The following is a 24,054-nucleotide window of genomic DNA, read 5'->3' as shown; positions in this document are numbered from 1 at the left end:
CAAGTTCAGCAAGTGTGATTTTTGGCTGCATGAAGTGAAGTTCCTTGGCCATGTGATCAATGCCCAAGGTGTAGCAGTAGACCCTAGTAACGTGGAGTCAGTGATCAAGTGGACCCCGCCTAAGACGGTTTCCCAAATCAGGAGTTTCTTAGGACTTGCGGGCTATTACCGCCGGTTCATTGAGAATTTCTCAAAGATAGCCAAGAAAATGACACAGTTGTTGAAAAAGGAAGAGAAGTTCAAGTGGTCAAGTGAGTGCGATAGGAGTTTTGAAGAGCTCAAGCAAAGGTTGGTTTCGGCACCCGTGTTGGTTTTGCCGGATCAAACGAAGGACTTCCAGGTTTACTGTGACGCATCCAGATCAGGACTGGGATGTGCGCTAATGCAAGAAGGAAAGGTGGTTGCTTACGCCTCTCGTCAGTTGAGACCACATGAGGGTAACTATCCGACTCATGATTTGGAACTAGCAGCTGTGGTGCATGCCCTAAAGATTTGGCGACACTACTTAATCGGTAACAAGTGTGAAGTATATACGGATCACAAGAGTTTAATGTATATCTTTACGCAACCAGATTTGAACCTCCGTCAGCGAAGATGGTTGGAATTGATCAAGGATTATGATCTAAGTATCCATTACCATCCAGGCAAAGCAAATGTAGTTGCAGATGCTTTGAGCCGGAAGAATTACTGCAGCTCTGCAGTGTCAACGGAAGTTTGTGAGTAGTTGCAACAGGAGTTTGAACGACTTAATTTGGGTTTAGTCGAAGAAGGCTTTGTGGCAGCCCTAGAAGCGCAGCCCACTTTGGTGGATCAAGTTCGCCAATCCCAAGCAAATGATCCGGAGATAGCCGAGCTAAAGAAAAACATGCGAGTCGGTAAAGCCCAAGATTTTTCAGAAGATGAACATGGGACAATCTGGATGGGAAACAGGTTGTGCGTACCAGATAACAAGGAGTTGAAGGAGTTGATACTCCAAGAAGCTCATCAAACCTAGTACTCTATTCACCCCGGGAGTACCAAGAAGTATCAGGGCCTCAAAGAAAAGTTTTGGTGCGTTAGTATGAAGAGAGAAATAGCAGAATATGTCGCCTTGTGCGATGTTTGTCAACGAGTCAAAGCAGAACACCAAAGGCCAGCAGGACTGTTGCAACCTCTACGGATTCCAGAATGGAAGTGGGCAGAAATCGGGATGGATTTCATCACTGGTTTTACAAGGACTGCTGCCGGTCATGACTCGATTTGGGTAATTGTTGATCGATTGACAAAGGTCGCTCATTTCATACCAGTTCACACTACCTACTCAGGGAAAAGATTAGCCGAGATTTACTTGGCTAGGATCATGTGTCTACATGGAGTACCGAAGAAGATCGTTTCTGACCGAGGAAGTCAGTTTACCTCAAAGTTTTGGCAAAAGCTGTAGGAAGAATTGGGAACCCGACTGAATTTCAGTACGGCTTATCATCCCCAGACAGATGGTCAGATAGAGAGGGTAAATCAGATTCTTGAGGACATGCTCAGAGCTTGCGCTCTCGACTTTGGTGGAACTTGGGATAAGAATCTACCGTATGCAGAGTTCTCATACAACAATATCTATCAAGCCAGTTTGCAGATGGCACCTTTTGAAGCATTGTATGGGTGAAAGTGTCGTACACCCCTCTTCTGGGATCAAACAGGAGAACGTCAAGTTTTTGGGACTGAAGTTTTAAGCCAGGCGGAAGAAAAAGTCAGAATAATCCGCGAAAGGTTGAAAACGGCCCAAACCAGACAGAAGAGTTTTGCAGATAATCGTCGAAGGGACTTAGCCTTCGAAGCAGGAGACTATGTGTACCTCCGTGTCACTCCTTTGCGAGGAGTACACCGGTTTCAGACCAAAGGAAAATTGGCACCACGTTTCGTGGGACCATACCGGATAGTGGAACGCAGGGGAGAAGTTGCGTATCAGTTGGAACTCCCCGCTAACATGGCCGGAATCAATGACGTGTTCCATGTGTCGCAGCTCAAGAAGTGCCTACGTGTGCCTGAAGAACAGACCAACTCCGAACACATCGATCTACAGGAAGATCTAACTTATGTGGAGAAGCCAGCACGGATTCTAGAAACCAGTGAAAGGAAGACTCGGAACCGTGTGATCAGATTCTGCAGAGTTCAGTGGAGTCACCACTCAGAAGAAGAAGCGACATGGGAAAGAGAAGATGAGCTTAAGGCCGCCCATCCGCACCTCTTCGCCAGTGCCTCCGAATCTCGGGGTCGAGATTCCGTTTAAGGGGGGTAGGTTTGTCACACCCGGAGTTTCGTCCTAAGCCTAAATTGTAAAAAGAAATTCGTAAGTAACAACTGGCTTAATTAACTCAGGAAGAATCCCTCTAAAAGAACCTAATTCAATTAAATCGAGGCTCGCAAATCGACTAACTGGATTTAAATTCAAATTGCAGAAGTATAAAATTTGGCCAAACAAATTAATTTAAAACTCGGCAAAAGTGGGGTTTTCCTTTTTCCCTCCTTTTTCTTTTCTTTTTCTCTTCCTTCTCAAATTGGGCCGAAGTCCAATTTTCCTCCCTCTTTCTTTTTCCTTTTCTTTTTCTTTTTCTTTTTCTTCCCGGGCCGGCCCAGCCGAGCCGGCCCACTCCTCCTCGGCCAGCCCAGCCGCGCCGGCCGCTCCCCTCCGCCCGCCAGCGCGCGCCCTGCCTGGGCCGCCGCTCGGCCCAGCTCCCGCGTCGCCCGCTCGCCCGCGCCGCGAGTCCGCGCCGCCTCCCTCCTCTCTCTCGCGCCACTAACAGGTGGGGCCCACCTATCAGTGACCGTTTCGCCAGCCCGCGCCCGCGCCCGCGCCGGCCGAGTCCGAGTCCGCCGCCGCGCCGCAACCGTCGCCGCCGCAACGGCCGCCGCCGAGACCGCGTCGTCGCCGACTCGGTCTCCAACCTCCGCCCGCCCTAGCCGGTGCCGCCACCCTATAAATCCCCACCGCCGCCGCGCCGTCGCCCACTTTCCGCCGTCGCTCGTGTCGCTGCCGCGCTGCTGCCTCTCGCCGCCGCCGTCCAATTTTCGCCGTCGGACGCCTTCACCGCTGTCCAGCCGCGTCATCACCTCTGCGCCGCTGTCGCCGTCCTCGTCGTCGCCGGTGAGCGTCCCCCGCGCCGCGCATTCCTCCGTTGCGTCGTCGCCGTCGCGCCCGGTCGCCTCACCGCCACCAATCGATCTCTGCCGCCACCGCCGATCTCTCTCACCCACCCGCGTCACCACCTCCGCCTCGGCATCGCCGACCCGCCCGCGCCCTCGCCGCCGCCGGTGAGCACCCGCACCCTCCTCCCCTCTTTCTCCCCCTTTCCGGCCGACCGCCGTCGAGTCGCGCGCCGTCGCCGGACGAGACCGAAGCTCGCCGCTCCCGCCGGCCGCCGTGGTCGTCGTCGCCTCCGCGTCGCCGACGTCTGGCCGCCGTTACTTGCGCCCGCGCGTGCCGCGCCGTCGCCGCTCACCAGTCGCCGTCGCCGCTGTTCTGCCGGGTTGCGCCCGAGCGTCGCCGCCCCGGCCGTCATCGCCGTCGCGCCGTCGCCGCTCGCCGGTCGTCGCCGTCGCGCCGCCGTCGCCGTGCGTCGCCGCCGCCGCGTTGCCCGCCGCTCCCGCCGGTCGCCGCCGTCCGCCCGACCGCGCGTTCTGTCACCTCCTCTCTGTTCCTCTCTCGCTGACCAGTGGGTCCCACCCGTCGGTCGTCCCCGCGCCCGCCTCCTCTCTCTCTCCTCCCCGGGCCCGGGTGTCAGTCTCTCCCTCTCCCCTTCTCTCACCGATAGGTGGTCCCCACCTGTCAGCCATCAGTTTCCTCTCTCCTCGCTGACGTCAGCAGCCCCATTAATTGCGCAATAATTGATTTAGGACTTTTCTGTTTAGCTAAAAAACCCAGAAAACTTCTAAAATTCATAAGTAATTCATCTAGTCTCCGTTTAGGTCCATTCAAATTTCATTAAATTCATAAAATTATCAAGAATCCATTAAAAATAGTTTCTTTTGCTGTTTCAGTAGAGTTTGTGCCTGTTTTATTTATTTTTGTGCTTTGTCACTTAGATTCGGACCCCGCCGAAGAGCCGGTTTACTTCGAGATCGTCGCCGAAGTTCCCCAAGGGCCAGAGCAAGGCAAGTGACACTCATCCTTGAACATATTGAACCCATTATTGCAAATTCCTCGCTTATTTATTTCAAATATGCATTGTTTTAATTAAAGTACTTACTTTATGCTATTTTCGGGTAAACCTTATTATTATGCCGTCATTTATCCAACTTTTTTCATTGCTGGACCAGGGGTAACTTGATTAGAGTTAGGCCTAGGTTAATGCTTAGCCATGCTTAGAACAAATAGCTCATGGGATCACATTTAATTATGCTTAGTTCTGAATAGCTGAGATAGTGATTCACTACCCGGTTCGGGTTAATGTCAACTAAAATATTGATAATGGTGGGCTGTGGGTACATGGTTATGAGAGTCGCACCCATGGCGATTAAGGACCGGTTCACGGGAAACCCTGGAAGTAAATAAGTGCTAACCACATGCCGAAATGGGTAAGGTGGGATTTGGAGCATGACTTCGAACTATTTGACGTACCCAGGCAAGGGTAGGCGTGATGGAGTATGGACGGGCAATCGTGGTGTAACGAAAGCTTCTCCTGCTTCCGGATCTACCAAGGCACAAGAGGAGACTGCCCGACTTGGTGTAAAGGAGGGGGCGAAACCTGAAGTGTGGTGCGACTAAATAGGGAGGGTTGTGTAACGGGTCCTATCACGGTCTCCTTTCCGGTATGCCGTGGTGGTATGTCGGCGCACGTTCAAGTGTACCAGCACTAAAGCACCGGATCCCATCTTAACTCTAAAGTTAAGCGTGCTTGGGTGAGAGTAGTACTAGGATGGGTGACCTCCTGGGAAGTCCTCGTGTTGCATCCCTCGTTTTAGCCGTTTTGGGTTCATGGTCGAGACATTCGTTCATTTTTGCCATTTTGGGACCTCGGTCGAGCCATTCGTTCATTTTTACCGTTTTCGGTACTTGCCGGAGCCATTCGTTCGGCCTACGCGTTTATCGCTCGTGACGCGTATGCCTGGCGACGCCGTCGTTCGTTCCACCTTCTGTCCGGGACAAACGTCCCGCCGTTCGCTCGGGGTACACGTATCTCGCTTTTCGCTCTCATGAGACCCTGCCGTTCGTACGCGGTACGAGTCAGCCGCTTATTCGCTCCTACGACGGCACGGTTCGCCCCGGTCGGACGGGTAAGGGCCACGCGCGGGGCAGGCGCTGCGAGACATGCTGGATGCGATCATACCAGCACTAAAGCACCGGATCCCATCAGAACTCCGAAGTTAAGCGTGCTTGGGCGAGAGTAGTACTAGGATGGGTGACCTCCTGGGAAGTCCTCGTGTTGCATTCCTCTTTTTAGCCGTTTTGGGTTCTTGGTCGAGACATTCGTTCATTTTTGCCGTTCTGGGACCTCGGTCGAGCCATTCGTTCATTTTTACCGTTTTCGGTACTTGCCGAACCCATTCGTTCAGCCTATGAGTTTATCGCTCGTGACGCGCGTGCCTGGCGACGCCGTCGTTCGTTCCACCTTCTGTCCGGGACAGACGTCCCGCCGTTCGCTCGGGGTACACGTATCTCGCTTTTCGCTCTCATGAGACCCTGCCGTTCGTACGCGGTACGAGTGAGCCGCTTATTCGCTCCTACGACGGCACGGTTCGCCCCGGTCGGACGGGTAAGGGCCACGCGCGGGACAGGCGCTGCGAGACATGCTGGATGCGATCATACCAGCACTAAAGCACCGGATCCCATCAGAACTCCGAAGTTAAGCGTGCTTGGGCGAGAGTAGTACTAGGATGGGTGACCTCCTGGGAAGTCCTCGTGTTGCATTCCTCTTTTTAGCCGTTTTGGGTTTTTGGTCGAGACATTCGTTCATTTTTGCCGTTTTGGGACCTCGGTCGAGCCATTCGTTCATTTTTACCGTTTTCGGTACTTGCCGAACCCATTCGTTCAGCCTATGAGTTTATCGCTCGTGACGCGCGTGCCTGGCGACGCCGTCGTTCGTTCCACCTTCTGTCCGGGACAGACGTCCCGCCGTTCGCTCGGGGTACACGTATCTCGCTTTTCGCTCTCATGAGACCCTGCCGTTCGTACGCGGTACGAGTCAGCCGCTTATTCGCTCCTACGATGGCACCGTTCGCCCCGGGCGGACGGGTAAGGGCCACGCGCGTGGCAGGCGCTGCGAGACATGCTGGATGCGATCATACCAGCACTAAAGCACCGGATCGCATCAGAACTTCGAAGTTAAGCGTGCTTGGGCGAGAGTAGTACTAGGATGGGTGACCTCCTGGGAAGTCCTCGTGTTGCATCCCTCTTTTTAGCCGTTTTGGGTTCTTGGTCGAGACATTCGTTCAGTTTTGCCGTTTTGGGACCTCGGTCGAGCCATTCGTTCATTTTTACCGTTTTCGGTACTTGCCGAAGCCATTCGTTCGGCCTACGCGTTTATCGCTCGTGACGCGCGTGCCTGGCGACGCCGTCGTTCGTTCCACCTTCTGTCCGGGACAGACGTCCCGCCGTTCGCTCGGGGTACACGTATCTCGCTTTTCGCTCTCATGAGACCCTGCCGTTCGTACGCGGTACGAGTCAGCCGCTTATTCGCTCCTACGACGGCACGGTTCGCCCCGGGCGGACGGGTAAGGGCCACGCGCGGGGAGCATAATGTCACGCCCAGAAATTTACACCAAATTTCTAAACAATAGCATGTATTAAATCTCGGTCCAGGCATCAGCCCGAGTACACACTATGACAAATCAACACACAGTTCCATGACTTAAAAACAAATAAAAACAAGTATCTATCGAAATGCAGCTGAAAAGGAAAACAAGACTAGACCATCTAATCTTCAGCTTCAGCTAGCGAAGACGGCTCCACACCACAGGCATTCTCGACGGCGGACTGAACCTCACTTCAACCTTCGGAACAACCTTCTGACTGGAACTCTGGCACTTGCTCTGGTGGGGGAAAAATTAAGCAAGGCTGAGTACAAACCACCGTACTCAACAAGTAACACCCAAGAGAGGGAGAATAATGAATGCAATAGGGTAACAAGGAATAGGCCAAGGTTAAATTTAGCAAAACAGTAGATAAAATAGACTGAAATAAAAGTAAAGTAACATTTAAAATAATCATCCACCGTCCAACGTTACACCACGTTGCAACAGGCCCAAACCACTGTCGAACGTTACACCACGTAGCGACAGGGTCAACCCTCTGCCCAACGTTAAACCACGTTGCGACAGACCCAAACCACTGCCAACGTTACGCCACATTGCGCAGGGTCAAACCAGTTCCAAGATTAATCAGGTTATTAATGGTTCAACTAATCCCAGTGAATCTGTCAGTTCGCCCAATAACCGCGGGCACGGCTATTCGAATAGTTTTACTCTGCAGAGGTGTACAACTTTACCCACAAGACATGGCTGCCAAGCATGTTACCATGCCCCAACGTATCACCACGATACCTCAGTACGGAAACCATGATAAGACCTTTCACCTAGCCCTCCCTAGACAATCGCACCACACTTCAGGTTTCACCCCCTCCTTTACACCAAGTCGGGCAGTCCCCTCTTGTGCCTTGGTAGATCCGGAAGCAGCAGAGGCTTTCGTTACACCACGATTGCCCGTCCATACTCCATCACGCCTACCCTTGCCTGGGTACATCGAATAGGGACAAGCTACATTACGAGTCTCACCGTTGCCCATTCTGGCTTGTGGTTAGTACGTGTAAGACCTTCAGGGTTTCCTGAGAACCGGTCCTTAATTGCCATGGGCACGACTCTCAAAACCATGCACCCACAGCCCACCATAAGCAATATTTTAGTTGTATTAATCCACATCGGGAGATTAATAATGATTACAACCATTAAATGTCTATCAAAGTGTAACAGATGATTAAATAATAATTGGTGAGCTAGTTGAACTAAGCATGGCTAAGCATTGACTAACCCTAATTCTAGTCAAATTAACCCTGGGATGTCAATAATAAATGGGGATCAACGGGTATAAAGGTAAATGCCCAATAGATAAATACAATAAATAGGTTTGCAGAAAACAATACATGTTTGAATGTAAAAGCGGGGGATTTTATAAACATAGGTTCAATATGATCAAAGAAGGGTGCCACTTGCCTTGCTTAGACCCACGAGGAACTTCGGCGACGACTTCGAGAACGAACGGCGCTGCGACAAGGTCAAAACCTACGACAAACAAGGCAAAACAAGCAAAACATGCTATAAAACTATTGAAACAGAGAAAGAAACTATTTTTAGTGGATTCTTGACATTTTTCTGGATTTAATGAAACTTAAATGGACCTAAACGGAGACTAGATGAATTACTTATGAATTTTAGAAGTTTTCTGGGTTTTTTAGCTAAACAGAAAAGTCCTAAATCAATTATTGCGCAATTAATGGGGCTGCTGACGTCAGCGAGGAGAGAGGAAGGGAGTGCTGACATCCGGGTCCTACTGGACAGTGAGACAAGAGGAGGAGAGGGGCTGACAAGGGGGCCCAGGGGGAGAGAGAAAGGGGGAGATGGAGGGTGTCACGCCCAGAAATTTACACCAAATTTCTGAACAATAGCATGTATTAAATCTCGGTCTAGGAATCAGCCCGAGTACACACTATGACAAATCAATACACAGTTCCACGACTTAAAAACAAATAAAAACAATTATCTATCTAAATGCAGCGGAAAAAGAAAACAAACTAAACCATCTAATCTTCAGCTTCAGCTGGCGATGACGGCTCCACACCACAGGCACTCTCGACGGCGGACTGAACCTTACTTCAACCTTCGGAACAACCTTCTTCTGACACAGGCTCTGGCACTTGCTCTGGTGGGGGAAAAATTAAGCAAGGCTGGGTACAAACCACCGTACTCAACAAATAACACCCAAGAGAGGGCGAATAATGAATGCAATAGGGTAACAAGGATAGGCTAAGGTTAAATTGCACAAAGCTACAGTAATTTAGCAAAACGGTAAATAAAATAAACTGAAATAAAAGTAAAGTAACAATTAAAATAATCATCCACTGTCCAACGTTACACCACGTTGCAACAGGCCAAGACCGCTGTCGAACGTTACACCACGTAGCGACAGGGTCAACCCTCTGTCCAATGTTAAACCACGTTGCGACAGACCCAAACCACTGCCAACGTTACACCACATTGCGCAGGGTCAAACCAATTCCAAGATTAATAAAATTATTAAAGGGGTTCAACTAATCCCAGTGAGTCTGTCAGTTCGCCCAATAACCGCGGGCACGGCTATTCGAATAGTTTTACTCTGTAGAGGTGTACAACTTTACCCACAAGACATGGCTGCCAAGCATGTTACCATGCCTCAACGTATCACCACGATACCTCAGTACGGAAACCATGATAAGACCTTTCACCCAGCCCTCCCTAGACAATCGCACCACACTTCAGGTTTCATCCCCTCCTTTACACCAAGTCGGGCAGTCCCCTCTTGTGCCTTGGTAGATCCGGAAGCAGGAGAGGCTTTCGTTACACCACGATTGCCCGTCCATACTCCATCACGCCTACCCTTGCCTGGGTACGTCGAATAGGGACAAGCTAGATTACGAGTCTCACCGTTGCCCATTCTGGCTTGTGGTTAGTACGTGTAAGACCTTCAGGGTTTCCTGAGAACCGGTCCTTAATTGCCATGGGCATGACTCTCAAAACCATGCACCCACAGCCCACCATAAGCAATATTTTAGTTGTATTAATCCACATCGGGAGATTAATAATGATCAAAACCATTAAAGGTCTATCGAAGTTTAACCAATAATCAAATAAGAATTGGTGAGCTAGTTGAACTAAGCATGGCTAAGCATTGACTAACCCTAATTCTAGTCAAATAAACCCTGGGATGACAATGATAATAAATGGGGATCAACGGGTATATTGGTAAATGCCCAATAGATAAATAAAGTAAATACATTTGAATACAATGCATGTTTGAATGTAAAAGCGGAGGATTTTATAAACGTAGGTTCAATATGATCAAGGAAGGGTGCCACTTGCCTTGCTTAGACCCACGAGGAACTTCGGCGACGACTTCGAGAACGAACGGCGCGGTGACGGGGTCAAAACCTACGACAAAAAAGGCAAAACAAGAAAAACAGGCTATAAAACTACTGAAACAGAGACTAGATGAATTACTCATGAATTTTAGAAGTTTTCTGGGTTTTTTAGCTAAACAGAAAAAGTCCTAAATCAATTATTGCGCAATTAATGGGGCTGCTGACGTCAGCGAGGAGAGAGGAGCTGACGGCTGACCGGTGGGGACCACCTGTCAGTGGGAGAGAGAGGGAGGTGGGCGGCTGACACGCGGCGGCGGCTGACGGGTGGGACCCGTCGGTCGGCGACCGTGGAACAGAGAGGAGGGGAGCAGGGTCCGGCTGGGAGAGGGAGAGGGGCGGCAACGCCCGGGCGGCGGTGGACGGCGAGCGGCGGAGGACGGCGCCCGGCGACGAGCGGCGCGAACCGGCGGGCGGCAGCGGAGACGGCGACGGCAGCCGGGAAGCGGGAACGTCGGCGGTGCGAGCAGCGGCGGCGGGAGCGGCGGAGACGGCGAGGGCCGAGGAGAAAGGGGAGGTGGCGGTGGGGATGACCGGCGGCGCGAGGGCGTCGATGTCGGCGACATTGACCGGCGACCGAAGGGCGACGACGGCGTCGACGAGTACTGGCGCGAAGCGACGGGCGGCGGCGCACGGCGAGGCAGGGGTCACGGTGAGCGGAGGGGTGGCGGCGACTGAGAAGGTGGCGATGGCAAAGGTGGTGACGAGAACGGCGACGACGAGTCGGCGCGGAGGAGGCGGAGACCGCGACGGGGTGGCGCGGCTCGGAGCGGCGACGAGCGGTGGGAGGGAAAGACGGTGACGGACGCCGGCAGCGGGGCTTGGCGACCGTGCGACGACGGTGACGAAGGGCGGAGATGAAGGTGGTGGTGGGCGGAGGGGCGACGGCGACGCAAAGATGACGATTGTGACGAAGTGGGGAACGACGGCGTGGAGACACGGCCGAGAGGGAGAGGGATCGGGGCGGCGCGGCGGTGAGTCAGCCAGCAGCGCGGCGGGCGGAGGAGCTCAGCGACGACGTCGCGAGGGAGAGGGGGATGAGATGCGACGTTCAGCCGGGGAGGCGGCGACGGCGCAGCAACGACGGCGTCGGCGACGACGTCGGGCGGCGACAAGCGGGCGGCGACGGCGACGACGGCGCGACGACGACGACCGGCGTCCGACGACAGCGCGTGGCGCGCGACCGAGCGCGGCGCACGGCAACGACGGCACGGCGGCACGGCGACGGCAGGCGGGCGCGGGAAGCGGCCATGCGGGAAGCCGCGGGTGGCGCGAGGACAGCGTGACAACGGCGGAGCGGGGCGACGGTCTGGCAGGGGCCGCCGGTGACCGTCGGAGTCCGACGACGACGGCGCGGGGGTGAGCTCGGAGGCGATGATGGAGGAAACGGGAGAGGGAGAGGGGAAACGCTCACCGGCGGCGACAAAGAAGGCGGCGCGTCGGCGAGGGCGAGGCGGAGGTGATGACGCAGACGCGCGGCGGCTGGCGACGCGCGGTGACGAGATCGGCCGACGGCGTCGAGACGACGGGCACGGCGGCGGGAAGGACGGAGGAATTAATTCCTTTTAGAGGGATTCTTCATGAGTTAATTAAACCAATTGTTATTTACAAATTTCTTTTTACGATTTTAGGCTTAGGACAAAACTCCGGGCGTGACAGAGGGAGCTGATGGAGCGGGCCCCACCTGGCGGAGAGAGGTGGTGGCTGGTTAGTGGGCCCTGCCAGCCAGAGAGGAGGCAGAGCAGAGGAGAGGGGTGGAGAGCTCGGCCGACGGCGCGGTGGTGGGCGGCAGTCGGCGTCAGCGGCAACGGGCCCCGGTGGCAGCGACTAGATGGCGACGGTGGCGCACGGTGGGCGGCGACCAGCGGGCGGCGGCGCACGGAGGGCGACGACCGATGGGCGGCGCGGAGGGGAGGACATCGGCCGACAGCGCGGGGCGGAGACAACGACGACACGGCGAACGCGGGTGCACCCTGGCAACGGCGGGGTTGCGTCCCTGCCATTCGTACGCGGTACGAGTCAGCCGCTTATTCGCTCTCATGAGACCCTGCCATTCGTACGCGGTACGAGTCAGCCGCTTATTCGCTCCTACGACGGCACGGTTCGCACCGGGTGGATGGGTAAGGGCCACGCGCGGGGAGCATAAGGGGGCAGGCGGTGCGAGACATGCTGGATGCGATCATACCAGCGCTAAAGCACCGGATCCCATCAGAACTCCGAAGTTAAGCGTGCTTGGGCGAGAGTAGTACTAGGATGGGTGACTCCGAAGTTAAGCGTGCTTGGGCAAGAGTAGTACTAGGATGGGTGACTCCGAAGTTAAGTGTGCTTGGGCGAGAGTAGTACAAGGATGGGTGACCTCCTCTGAAGTCCTCGTGTACGCGCGGGGAGGATAAGAGGGCAGGCGGTGCAAGACATGCTGGATGCGATCATACCAGCACTAAAACACCGAATCCCATCGAAACTCCGATGTTAAGTGTGCTTGGGCGAGAGTAGTACTTGATGGGTGACCTCCTGGGAAGTCCTCGTGTTGCATCTTTTTTTAGCCGTTTTGGGTTCTTGGTCGAGACATTCGTTCATTTTTGCCGTTTTGGGACCTCGGTCGAGCCATTCGTTCATTTTTACCATTTTCGGTACTTGCCGGAGCCATTCGTTCGGCCTACGCGTTTATCGCTCGTGACGCGCGTGCCTGGCGACGCCGTCGTTCGTTCCACCTTCTGTCCGGGACAGACGTCCCGCCGTTCGCTCGGGGTACACGTATCTCGCTTTTCGCTCTCATGAGACCCTGCCGTTCGTACGCGGTACGAGTCAGCCGCTTATTCGCTCCTACGACGGCACGGTTCGCCCCGGGTGGACGGGTAAGGGCCGCGCGCAGGGAGCATAACTGGGCTAGCGGTGCGAGACATGCTAGATTTGATCATACCAGCACTAATGAACCGGATCCCATCATAACTCCGAAGTTAAGTGTGCTTGAGCGAGAGTAGTACTAGGATGGGTGACCTCCTGGGAAGTCCTCGTGTTGCATACCTTTTTTTAGCCGTTTTGTGTTCTTGGTCGAGTCATTCGTTCATTTTTGCCGTTTTGGGACCTCGGTCGAGCCATTCGTTCATTTTTACTGTTTTCGGTACTTGCCGGGGCCATTCGTTCGGCCTACGCGTTTATCGCTCGTGACGCTCGTGCCTGGCGACGCCGTCGTTCGTTCCACCTTCTGTCCGGGACAGACGTCCCGCCGTTCGCTTGGGGCACACGTATCTCGCTTTTCGCTCTCATGAGACCCTGCCGTTCGTACGCGGTACGAGTCAGTCGCTTATTCGCTCCTACGACGGCACGGTTCGCCCCGGGCGGACGGGTAAGGGCCACGCGCGGGGAGCATAAGGGGGCAGGCGGTGCGAGACATGCTGGATGCAATCACACCAGCACTAAAGCACCGGATCCCATTAGAACTCCGAAGTTAAGTGTCACACCCGGAGTTTCGTCCTAAGCCTAAAATCGTAAAAGAAATCAGTAAGTAACAATTGGCTTAATTAACTCAGGAAGAATCCCTCTAAAAGAACCTAATTCAATTAAATCGAGGCTCGCAAATCGACTAACTGGATTTAAATTCAAATTGCAGAAGCATAAAATTTGGCCAAACAAATTAATTTAAAACTCGGCAAAAGTGGCGTTTTCCTTTTTCCCTCCTTTTTCCTTTCTTTTTCCCTTCTTCTCAAATTGGGCCGAAGTGCAATTTTCCTCCCTCCCTTTTTCTTTTTCTTTTTCTTTTTCCTTTTCCTCCTTCCCGGGCCGGCCCAGCCGCGCCGGCTGCTTCCCTCCCCGCGCGCGCGCCCCGCCTGGGCTGCCGCTCATCCGAGCTCCCGCGCCGCGAGTCCGCGCCGCCTCCCTCCACCCTCGCGGCACAGACAGGTGGGGCCCACCTGTCAGTGACCGTTCCCTGCCTCCGCGCGAGTCCGACTCCGCGCCGCCGCCACAACCGCCGCCGCCGCAACGGCCGCCGCTGAGACCGCGTCGTCCCCGACACGGTCTCCAACCTCCGCCCGCCCTAGCCGGCGCCGCCACCCTATAAATCCCGAGCCGCCGTGCGCCGTCGCTCACTTTCCGCCTCCGCCCGAGTCGCCGCCGCGCTGTCTCCGTTCGCCGCCGCCGGCTGATCTCGTCGCCAGCCGCCGGTCGTTGTCGTCCAGCTGCGTCGCCACTTCTGCCTCGCCCCCTCACCGTCTTGCTGCCACTCTCGTCGTCGCCGGTGGACGCCTCGCGCCCGCCGCCGTTCCTCCGACCTCTCCGCCACAGCGCCTCGCCCCCACGCCGTCGCCCGTCGATCTCCGCTGCCGTTGCCGATCTCCCGCCCCTACCCGCGTCGCTACCTTCGCCTCGATCTCACCGACCCGACCGTGCTCTCGCCGCCGCCGATGAGCATCCCCATCCTCCTCCCCTCTCTCTCCCCCTTCCCGACCGACCGGCGCCGAGCCGCGCCCCGACGCCAGACGGGTGTGGAGCTCGTCCTCGTCGCCGGCCGCTGCGGTAGTCGTCGCCTTCGCGATGCCGTCGTCTAGCTGCCGTCACCTGCGCTCGCGCGTGCCCGCGCTCGCCGCTCGCCAGTCGCCGCCGTGCCAGCCGTCGCCGCTGCTCTGCCGGGTTGCGCCGCGTGCGTCGCCGCCTCGGCCGTCGTCGCCGTCGCCCAACAGCTCAACCTCCTCCAGTCAGGAAGGATGCAGGTGCAAAGCCTGGGGTGTGCTACAACTGTGGCGACCTAGGGTCACTTTGCCGACAAGTGCCCGAAGCCGAAGTGCAGCGGGCAGAGGTTTGTGCAAGCTCGTGTGAATCATGTCACCGCCGAAGAAGCACAGGCTGCGCCGGAAGTAATACTGAGTACGTTTCCTGTCAACTCCGTACCTGCTACAGTACTTTTTGATTCTGGTGCTACACATTCTTTTATTTCAAGGAAGTTTGTGGGATTACTTGGGAAAGTTAAGAAACCCGATGCGGGTTAGTACTCCAGGGGATAGTATGTTTTTGGACCTTTATAGCCCTAATGTGCCCATTGAAATCCAAGGAACACCCTTTCTAGCCAATCTCATCCTTCTCGAATCTAAAGACCTAGATGTCATTTTGGGAATGGACTGGCTTACCAGGCATCAAGGAGTGATTGATTGTGCCAAGCGTACAGTCACCTTGACCAGTGAAGGTGGTAAAGTAGTGACTTATCAGTCACCGGAATCAGTGTCAATCGGTACTTGTTTGAATCAGATGGAAGAGCAGCCCTCGGAAAAAGTCAAGGACCCGAAGAAGTTGGAAGACATACCAGTGGTTTGTGAATATCCGGAGGTGTTTCCAGATGATCTCACAACAATGCCGCCAGCAAGAGAGATCGAGTTCCGTATCGACTTGGTACCAGGAACCGCACCGATCTATAAGAGACCCTACAGGATGGCAGCCAATGAGATGGCAGAAGTGAAGAAGCAAGTGGATGAACAGCTCCAGAAAGGTTACATCCGACCGAGTACCTCGCCTTGGGGTGCCCCGATTATTTTTGTTGAGAAGAAGGACAAAACCAAGAGAATGTGTGTGGACTACCGTGCTTTGAACGATGTCACCATCAAGAATAAGTATCCTCTGCCAAGAATTCATGATCTGTTCGATCAGTTGAAGGGAGCCAAAGTTTTCTCCAAGGTCGATTTGAGATCAGGGTATCATCAGTTAAGAATTCGGGAAGAAGATATTCCCAAGACGGCATTCACTACCCGCTATGGCTTGTATGAGTGTACGGTAATGTCGTTTGGACTTACCAATGCCCCGGCATTTTTCATGAATCTCATGAATAAGGTGTTCATGGAATACCTGGATAAGTTTGTAGTTGTCTTTATCGACGACATTCTTATCTATTCCCAGTCAGAAGAAGAGCACGAGCAACATTTGCGGATTGTGCTAAAGAAGCTAAGAGAACACCAGTTGTATGCCAAGTTCAGCAAGTGTGATTTTTGGCTACACGAAGTGAAGTTCCTTGGCCATGTGATCAATGCCCAAGGTGTAGCAGTGGACCCCAGTAACGTGGAGTCAGTAATCAAGTGGACCCCGCCTAAGACGGTTTCCCAAATCAGGAGTTTCTTAGGACTTGCGGGCTATTACCGCCGGTTCATTGAGAATTTCTCAAAGATAGCCAAGCCAATGACACAGTTGTTAAAAAAGGAAGAGAAGTTCAAATGGTCAAAAGAGTGCGATAAGAGTTTTGAAGAGCTCAAACAACGGTTGGTTTCGGCACCCGTGTTGATTTTGCCAGATCAAATGAAAGACTTCCAGGTTTACTGTGACGCATCCAGATCAGGACTGGGATGTGTGCTAATGCAAGAAGGAAAGGTGGTTGCTTACGCCTCTCGCCAGCTGAGACCACATGAGGGTAACTACCCGACGCATGATTTGGAACTAGCAGCTGTGGTGCATGCCCTAAAGATTTGGCGACATTACTTACTCGGTAACAAGTGTGAAGTGTATACGGATCATAAGATTTTAAAGTATATCTTTACACAACCGGATTTGAACCTCCGCCAGCGAAGATGGTTGGAATTGATCAAGGATTATGATTTAAGTATCCATTACCATCCAGGCAAAGCAAATGTAGTTGCAGATGCTTTGAGCCGGAAGAATTACTGCAATGCTACGGTATCAACGAAAGTTTGTGAGCTGTTACAACAGGAGTTTGAACGACTAAATTTGGGTTTAGTCAAAGAAGGTTTTGTGGCAGCTCTAGAAGCGCAGCCCACATTGGTGGATCAGGTTCGCCAATCCCAAGCAAATGATCCGAAGATAGCCGAGCAAAAGAAAAATATGCGAGTTGGTAAAGCTCGAGATTTTTCAGAAGATGAACATGGGACAATCTGGATAGGAAACAGGTTGTGCGTACCAGATAACAAGGAGTTAAAGGAGTTGATACTCCAAGAAGTTCATCAAACCCAGTACTCTATTCACCCCAGAAGTACCAAGATGTATCAGGATCTCAAAGAAAAGTTGTGGTGGGTTAGTATGAAGAGGGAAATTGCAGAATATGTCGCCTTGTGCGATGTTTGTCAACGAGTCAAAGCAGAACACCAAAGGCCAGCAGGACTGTTGCAACCTCTCCAGATTCCAGAATGGAAATGGCAAGAAATCGGGATGGATTTCATCACTGGTTTACCAAGGACTGCTGCCGGTCATGACTCGATTTGGGTAATTGTTGATCGATTGACGAAGGTCGCCCATTTCATACCAGTTCACACTACCTACTCAGGGAAAAGATTAGCTGAGATTTACTTGGCTAGGATCATGTGTCTATATGGAGTACCGAAGAAGATCGTTTCTGACCGAGGAAGTCAGTTTACTTCAAAGTTTTGGCAGAAGCTACAGGAAGAATTGGGAACCCGACTGAATTTCAGTATGGCTTATCATCCACAGACAGATGGTCAGATAGAGAGGGTAAATCAGATTCTTGAAGATATGCTCAGAGCTTGCGCTCTCGACTTTGGTGGAACTTGGGATAAGAATTTGCCGTATGCAGAGTTCTCATACAACAACAGTTATCAAGCCAGTTTGCAGATGGCACCTTTTGAAGCATTGCATGGGCGAAAGTGTTGTACACCCCTCTTCTGGGATCAAACAGGAGAACGTCAAGTTTTTGGGACTGAAGTTCTAAGTCAGGCAGAAGAAAAAGTCTGGAAAATCCGTGAAAGGTTGAAAACGGCTCAAACCAGACAGAAGAGTTATGCAGATAATCGTCGAAGGGACTTAGCCTTCGAAGCAGGAGACTATGTGTACCTCCGCATCACACCTTTGCGAGGAGTACACCGGTTTTAGACCAAAGGAAAGTTAGCGCCACATTTCGTGGGACCATACCGGATAGTGGAACGCAGGGGAGAAGTTGCGTATCAGTTAGAACTCCCTGCTAACATGGCTGGAATCCATGACGTGTTCCATGTGCCTGAAGAACAGACCAACTCCGAGCACATCGATCTACAGGAAGATCTAACTTATGTGGAGAAGCCAGCACGGATTCTAGAGACCAGTGAAAGGAAGACTCGGAACCGTGTGATCAGATTCTGCAGAGTTCAGTGGAGCCACCACTCAAAAGAAGAAGCGACATGGGAAAGAGAAGATGAGCTCAGGGCCGCCCATCCGCACCTCTTCGCCAGTGCCTCCGAATCTTGGGGTCGAGATTCCGTTTAAGGGGGGTAGGTTTGTCACACCCGGAGTTTCGTCCTAAGCCTAAAATCGTAAGAGAAATCCGTAAGTAACAATTGGCGTAATTAATTCAGGAAGAATCCCTCTAAAAGAACCTAATTCAATTAAATCGAGGCTCGCAAATCAACTAACTGGATTTAAATTCAAATTGCAGAAGTATAAAATTTGGCCAAACAAATTAATTTAAAACTCAGCAAAAGTGGGGTTTTCATTTTTCCCTCCTTTTTCCTTTCTTTTTCCCTTCCTTCTCAAATTGGGCCGAAGACCAATTTTCCTCCCTCCCATTTTCTTTTTCTTTTTCTTTTTCCTTTTCCTCCTACCCGGGCCGGCCCAGCCGAGCTGGCCCACTTCCTCTCGGCCAGCCCAGCCGCGCCGGCCGCTTCCCTCCGCGCGCGCGCGCCCCGCCTGGGCCGCCGCTCGGCCCAGCTCCCGCGCCGCGTCCGCGCCGCCTCCCTCCACCCTCACGCCACTGACAGGTGGGGCCCAACTGTCAGTGACCGTTCCCTGCCTCCGCGCCAGCCCGCGCCGCGCCGCCTCCGCGCGAGTCCGACTCCGTGCCGTCACCGCAACGCCGCCGCAACCGCCGCCGCCGAGACCGCGTCGTCCCTGACTCGGTCTCCAACCTCCGCCCGCCCTAGCCGGCACCGCCACAATATAAATCCCGAGCTGCCGCGCGCCGTCGCTCACTTTCCGCCTCCGCCCGAGTCGCCGCCGCGCTGTCGCCGTTCGCCGCCGCCGGCTGATCTCGTCGCCAGCCGCCGGTCATCGTCGTCCAGCTGCGTCGCCACCTCCGCCTCGCCCCCTCGCCGTCTTGCTGCCACTCTCGTCGTCGCCGGTGGACGCCTCGCGCCCGCCGCAGATCCTCCGACCTCTCCGCCGCACCGCCTCGCCCCCTCGCTGTCGCCCGTCGATCTCCGCTGCCGTTGCCGATCTCCCGCTCCTACCCGCGTCGCCACCTTCGCCTCGATCTCGCCGACCCGTCCGCGCTCTCGCCGCCGCCGGTGAGCATCCCCATCCTCCTTCCCTCTCTCTCCCCCTTCCCGGCCGACCGCCGCCAAGCTGCGCCCCGACGCCGGACGGGTGTGGAGCTCGTCCTCGTCGCCGGCCGCTGCGGTCGTCGTCGCCTTCGCGATGCCGTCGTCTAGCCGCCGTCACCTGCGCTCGCGTGTGCCCGCGCTCGCCGCTCGCTAGTCGCCGCCGACCGCCCGAGCCGCGCGCTCTGCTCCCCTCCTCTCTGTTCCTCTCTCGCTGACGAGTGGGACCCAGCCGTCAGTCACACCGCGCCCTCCCTTCCTCTCTCTCCTCCTCGGGCCCGCGTGTCAGTCTCTCCCTCCCTCTCTCTCTCACCGACAGGTGGTCCCCACCTGTCAGCCGTCAGCTTCCTCTCTCCTCGCTGACGTCAGCAGCCCCATTAATTGCGCAATAATTGATTTAGGACTTTTCTGTTTAGCTAAAAAACCCAGAAAACTTCTAAAATTCATAAGTAATTCATCTAGTCTCCGTTTAGGTCCATTCAAATTTCATTAAATCCAGAAAATTTTCAAGAATCCATTAAAAATAGTTTCTTTTGCTGTTTCAGTAGAGTTTGTGCCTGTTTTATTTATTTTTGTGCTTCGTCGCTTAGATTCGGACCCCGCCGAAGAGCCGGTTTACTTCGATATCGTCGCCGAAGTTCCCCAAGGGCCAGAGCAAGGCAAGTGACACTCATCCTTGAACATATTGAACCCATTATTGCAAATTCCCCGCTTTATTATTTCAAATATGCATCGTTTTAATCGAAATATTTACTTTATGTTATTTTTCGGGTAAACCTTATTGTTATGCCGTTGTTATCCAACTTTATTCACTGCTGGACCAGGGGTAAATTGATTAGAGTTAGGCCTAGGTTAATGCTTAGCCGTGCTTAGAACAAGTAGCTCATGGGATCACATTTAATCATGCTTAGTTCTGAATAGCTGAGATAATGATTCAGTACCCGGTTCGGGTTAATGTCAACTAAAATATTGATAATGATGGACTGTGGGTGCATGGTTTTGAGAGTCGCACCCATGGTAATTAAGGACCGGTTCACGGGAAACCCTGGAAGTTGTTAAGTGGTAACCACATGCCGAAATGGGTAAGGTGGGATTTGAAACATGACTTCGAACTATTTGACGTACCGTGGCAAGGGTAGGCGTGATGGAGTATGGACGGGCAATCGTGGTGTAACGAAAGCCTCTGCTGCTTCCGGATCTGCCAAGGCACAAGAGGGGACTGCCCGACTTGGTGTAAAGGAGAGGGTGAAACCTGAAGTGTGGTACGATTAAATAGGGAGGGTTGTGTAACGGGTCCTATCACGGTCTCCTTTCCGGTATACCATGGTGGTATGTCGGCGCACGTTCAAGTGTAGTGGAGTCGTGTCTTGTGGGTACAGTAGTACACCTCTGATCAGAGTATAAACTATTCGAATAGCCGTGCCCACGGTTACGGGCGAGCTCCCAGCCTCACTGTGATTAGTGAACCCTTAATAACTTGAGTAATTGGTTTGTCACTTGGGACTACTGCAACATGGAGTAACGTTGAGTATTGGTTGCGCCTGTTGCAACGTGGTGTAACGTTGGACAGTGTTATGGTATTTTACAACTGTTTATTTACTTGTGCTTTACTGTATTCAATTACCTTTATTCTTTTAATCTCTGTTATTTGTTTAACTGCTGCTTTATTGCAACTAACCCTAGCCTGTCCTTGTTAATCCCTATGCATCATTTATTTTTCCCCTTGTCCGTGTTACTTGTTGAGTACGGTGGTTTGTACTCAGCCTTGCTTAATTTTCCCACCCCAGAGCTAGAAGTCGAGTCCGATGGAGGTGCCTCTCAGTAGTGAGCTGTTCCACCGTCGAAGCTTTGCCTGTGGACTGGAGCCGTACCCGCTGGAGCTAGTCTACCTTTGTTTTTCTTTCCACTGCATTTCCGCTAGAATAAGTGTAATTTTCAGTTGTTTCTAAGAACGATGGTTATGTAATCAACATTGTCTTTTTGTGTACCCTGGCTGGTCCTAGACAGGGATTTAATACACAATTAAGTTCAGAAATTCGTGTGAGGAATTTCTGGGCGTGACAAGTTGGTACCAGAGCCACCTGCGAACGGGTAAGGGCCACGTGCGGGGAGCATAAGGGGGCAGGTGGTGCAAGACATGCTGGATGCGATCATACCAGCACTAAAGCACCGGATCTCATCAGAACTCCGAAGTTAAGCATGCTTGGGCGAGGGTAGTACTAGGATGGGTGACCTCTTGGGAAGTCCTCGTGTTGCAATACTAGGATGGGTGACCTCCTGGGAAGTCCTCGTAACAGCTCACTCCTGAGAGGCACCTCCATCGGACTCTGCTTCTAGCTCTGGGTTGGGAAAGTTAAGCAAGGCTGAGTACAAACCACCGTACTCAACAAGTAACACGGACAAGGGGAAGAATAAATGATGCATAGGGATTTACAAGGACAGGCTAGGGTTAGTTGCAATAAAGCAGCAGTTTAAATAAATAACAGAGCTTAAAGAATAAAGGTAATTAAGAACAGTAAAGCATAAATAAAATAAGCAGTTGTAAAGTACCACAACACTGTCCAACGTTACACCATGTTGCAACAGGCCCAACCACTACTCAACGTTACACCACGTTGCAGTAGTCCCGAGAGATAACCAATTTACTCAAGTTATTAGGGTTCACTAATCACAGTGAAGCTGGGAGTTCGCCCTTAACCGTGGGCACGGCTATACGAATAGTTTATACTCTGATCAGAGGTGTACTACTGTACCCACAAGACACGACTCCACTACACTTGAACGTGCGCCGACATACCACCACGGCATACCGGAAAGGAGACCGTGATAGGACCCGTTACACAACCCTCCCTATTTAATCGCACCACACTTCAGGTTTCACCCCCTCCTTTACACCAAGTCGGGCAGTCCCCTCTTGTGCCTTGGTAGATCCGGAAGCAGGAGAAGCTTTCGTTACACCACGATTGGCCGTCCATACTCCATCATCCCACCTTACCCATTTCGGCATGTGGTTAGCACTTATTTACTTCCAGGGTTTCCCGTGAACCGGTCCTTAATCGCCATGGGTGCGACTCTCAAAACCATGCACCCACAGCCCACCATTATCAATATTTTAGTTGACATTAACCCGAACCGGGTAATGAGTCATTATCTCAGCTATTCAGAACTAAGCATGATTAAATGTGATCCCATGAGCTATTTGTTCTAAGCATGGCTAAGCATTAACCTAGGCCTATCTCTAGTCAAGTTACCCCTGGTCCAGCAATGAATAAAGTTGGATAAACAACGGCATAATAATAAGGTTTACCCGAAAATAGCATAAAGTAAGTAGTTTAATTAAAACAATGCATATTTGAAATAAATAAGCGGGGAATTTGCAATAATGGGTTCAATATGTTCAAGGATGAGTGTCACTTGCCTTGCTCTGGCCCTTGGGGAACTTCGGCGACGATCTTGAAGTAAACCGGCTCTTCGGCGGGGTCCGAATCTAAGCGACAAAGCACAAAAATAAATAAAACAGGCACAAACTCTACTGAAACAGCAAGAGAAACTATTTTTAATGGATTCTTGATAATTTTATGAATTTAATGAAATTTGAATGGACCTAAACGGAGACTAGATGAAATACTTATGAATTTTAGAAGTTTTCTGGGTTTTTTAGCTAAACAGAAAAGTCCTAAATCAATTATTGTGCAATTAATGGGGCTGCTGACGTCAGCGAGGAGAGAGGAAATTGACGGCTGACAGGTGGGGACCACCTGTCGGTGAGAGAAGGGGAGAGGGAGAGACTGACACGCGGGCCCGGGGAGGAGAGAGAGAGGAGGCGGGCGCGGGGACGACTGATGGGTGGGACCCACTCGTCAGCGGGAGGGGAACAGAGAGGAGCAGAGCGCACGGGCTCGGGCGGACGGCGGCGACCGGCGGGAGCGGCGGGCGACGCGGCGGCGGTGGCGCACGGCGACGGCGGCGCGACGGCGACGGCGCGACGGCGACGACCGGCGAGCGGCGACGACGCGACGGCGACGACGGCCGAGGCGGCGACGCACGGCGACGACGGAAGAACAGCGGCGACGGCGACTGGCGAGTGGCAACGGCACGGCACGCGCGGGCGCAAGCGACGGCGGCTAGACGTCGGCGATGCGGAGGCGACGACGACCACGGCGGCCGGCAGGAGCGGCGAGCTTCGGTCTCGTCCGGCGACGGCGCGCGACGCACGACGATGGTCGGCCGGAAAGGGGGAGAGAGAGGGGAGGATGGTGCGGGTGCTCACCGGCGGCGGCGAGAGCACGGACGGGTCGGCGAGACCGAGGCAGAGGTGACGACGCGGGCGGGAGCGGGAGATCAGCGGTGGCGGCGGAGATCGATTGGGCCTTGCGGAAGTTAAGGCAGAACTCCGCCCAAGTCACTTCCGTGGTAGCGGTGCGGGTGGCCAGGAAATTATCCCACCAAGCAGAGGCGGGACCCATCAGTTGATGTGCGGCAAAGAAACCTTCTCTTGGTCAGTGCACTGCAGTAAATTGAGCTTCTTCTCGATGGCATGGAGCCAATCACTTGCCTCCATGGGGTTGGTGGTGCTTGAGAAAGTTGGGGGACGGACACGGAGAAACTCTGGTAACTTGGACTGCACAGGGGGTGGTCCATGCTGTTGCTGGTTGTTCTGATTCTGATTCAAGAGTTGCTGT

The 24,054-nt window shown here is 53.2% G+C and overlaps 5 non-coding genes and 3 pseudogenes across 5 annotated transcripts; all 8 read left to right on the top strand.

Moving 5' to 3' along the window:
- Nucleotides 1–4,807: 4,807 nt before the first annotated feature.
- Nucleotides 4,808–4,926, top strand: LOC121055841 (annotated as a pseudogene).
- A 360-nt stretch (nucleotides 4,927–5,286) lies between these two features.
- On the top strand, nucleotides 5,287–5,405 carry LOC121055874. Its single transcript, XR_005812858.1, has one exon. It is a non-coding gene; the product is annotated as a 5S ribosomal RNA (ribosomal RNA).
- Nucleotides 5,406–5,765: 360 nt separating this feature from the next.
- On the top strand, nucleotides 5,766–5,884 carry LOC121055828. Its single transcript, XR_005812818.1, has one exon. It is a non-coding gene; the product is annotated as a 5S ribosomal RNA (ribosomal RNA).
- A 360-nt stretch (nucleotides 5,885–6,244) lies between these two features.
- LOC121055885 lies at nucleotides 6,245–6,363 on the top strand. Its single transcript, XR_005812869.1, has one exon. It is a non-coding gene; the product is annotated as a 5S ribosomal RNA (ribosomal RNA).
- A 5,944-nt stretch (nucleotides 6,364–12,307) lies between these two features.
- Nucleotides 12,308–12,426, top strand: LOC121055843 (annotated as a pseudogene).
- A 128-nt stretch (nucleotides 12,427–12,554) lies between these two features.
- LOC121055835 lies at nucleotides 12,555–12,672 on the top strand. Its single transcript, XR_005812825.1, has one exon. It is a non-coding gene; the product is annotated as a 5S ribosomal RNA (ribosomal RNA).
- A 370-nt stretch (nucleotides 12,673–13,042) lies between these two features.
- LOC121055839 lies at nucleotides 13,043–13,161 on the top strand (annotated as a pseudogene).
- An 8,353-nt stretch (nucleotides 13,162–21,514) lies between these two features.
- On the top strand, nucleotides 21,515–21,633 carry LOC121055844. Its single transcript, XR_005812829.1, has one exon. It is a non-coding gene; the product is annotated as a 5S ribosomal RNA (ribosomal RNA).
- The last annotated feature ends 2,421 nt before the right edge of the window (nucleotides 21,634–24,054 follow it).

Source organism: Oryza brachyantha, chromosome 11 (assembly GCF_000231095.2).
Source record: "Oryza brachyantha chromosome 11, ObraRS2, whole genome shotgun sequence".
Taxonomy (NCBI): Eukaryota; Viridiplantae; Streptophyta; class Magnoliopsida; order Poales; family Poaceae; genus Oryza; species Oryza brachyantha.
The sequence above is the reverse complement of the archived record's forward strand: the minus strand, read 5'-3'. Positions and strand labels throughout refer to the sequence as shown.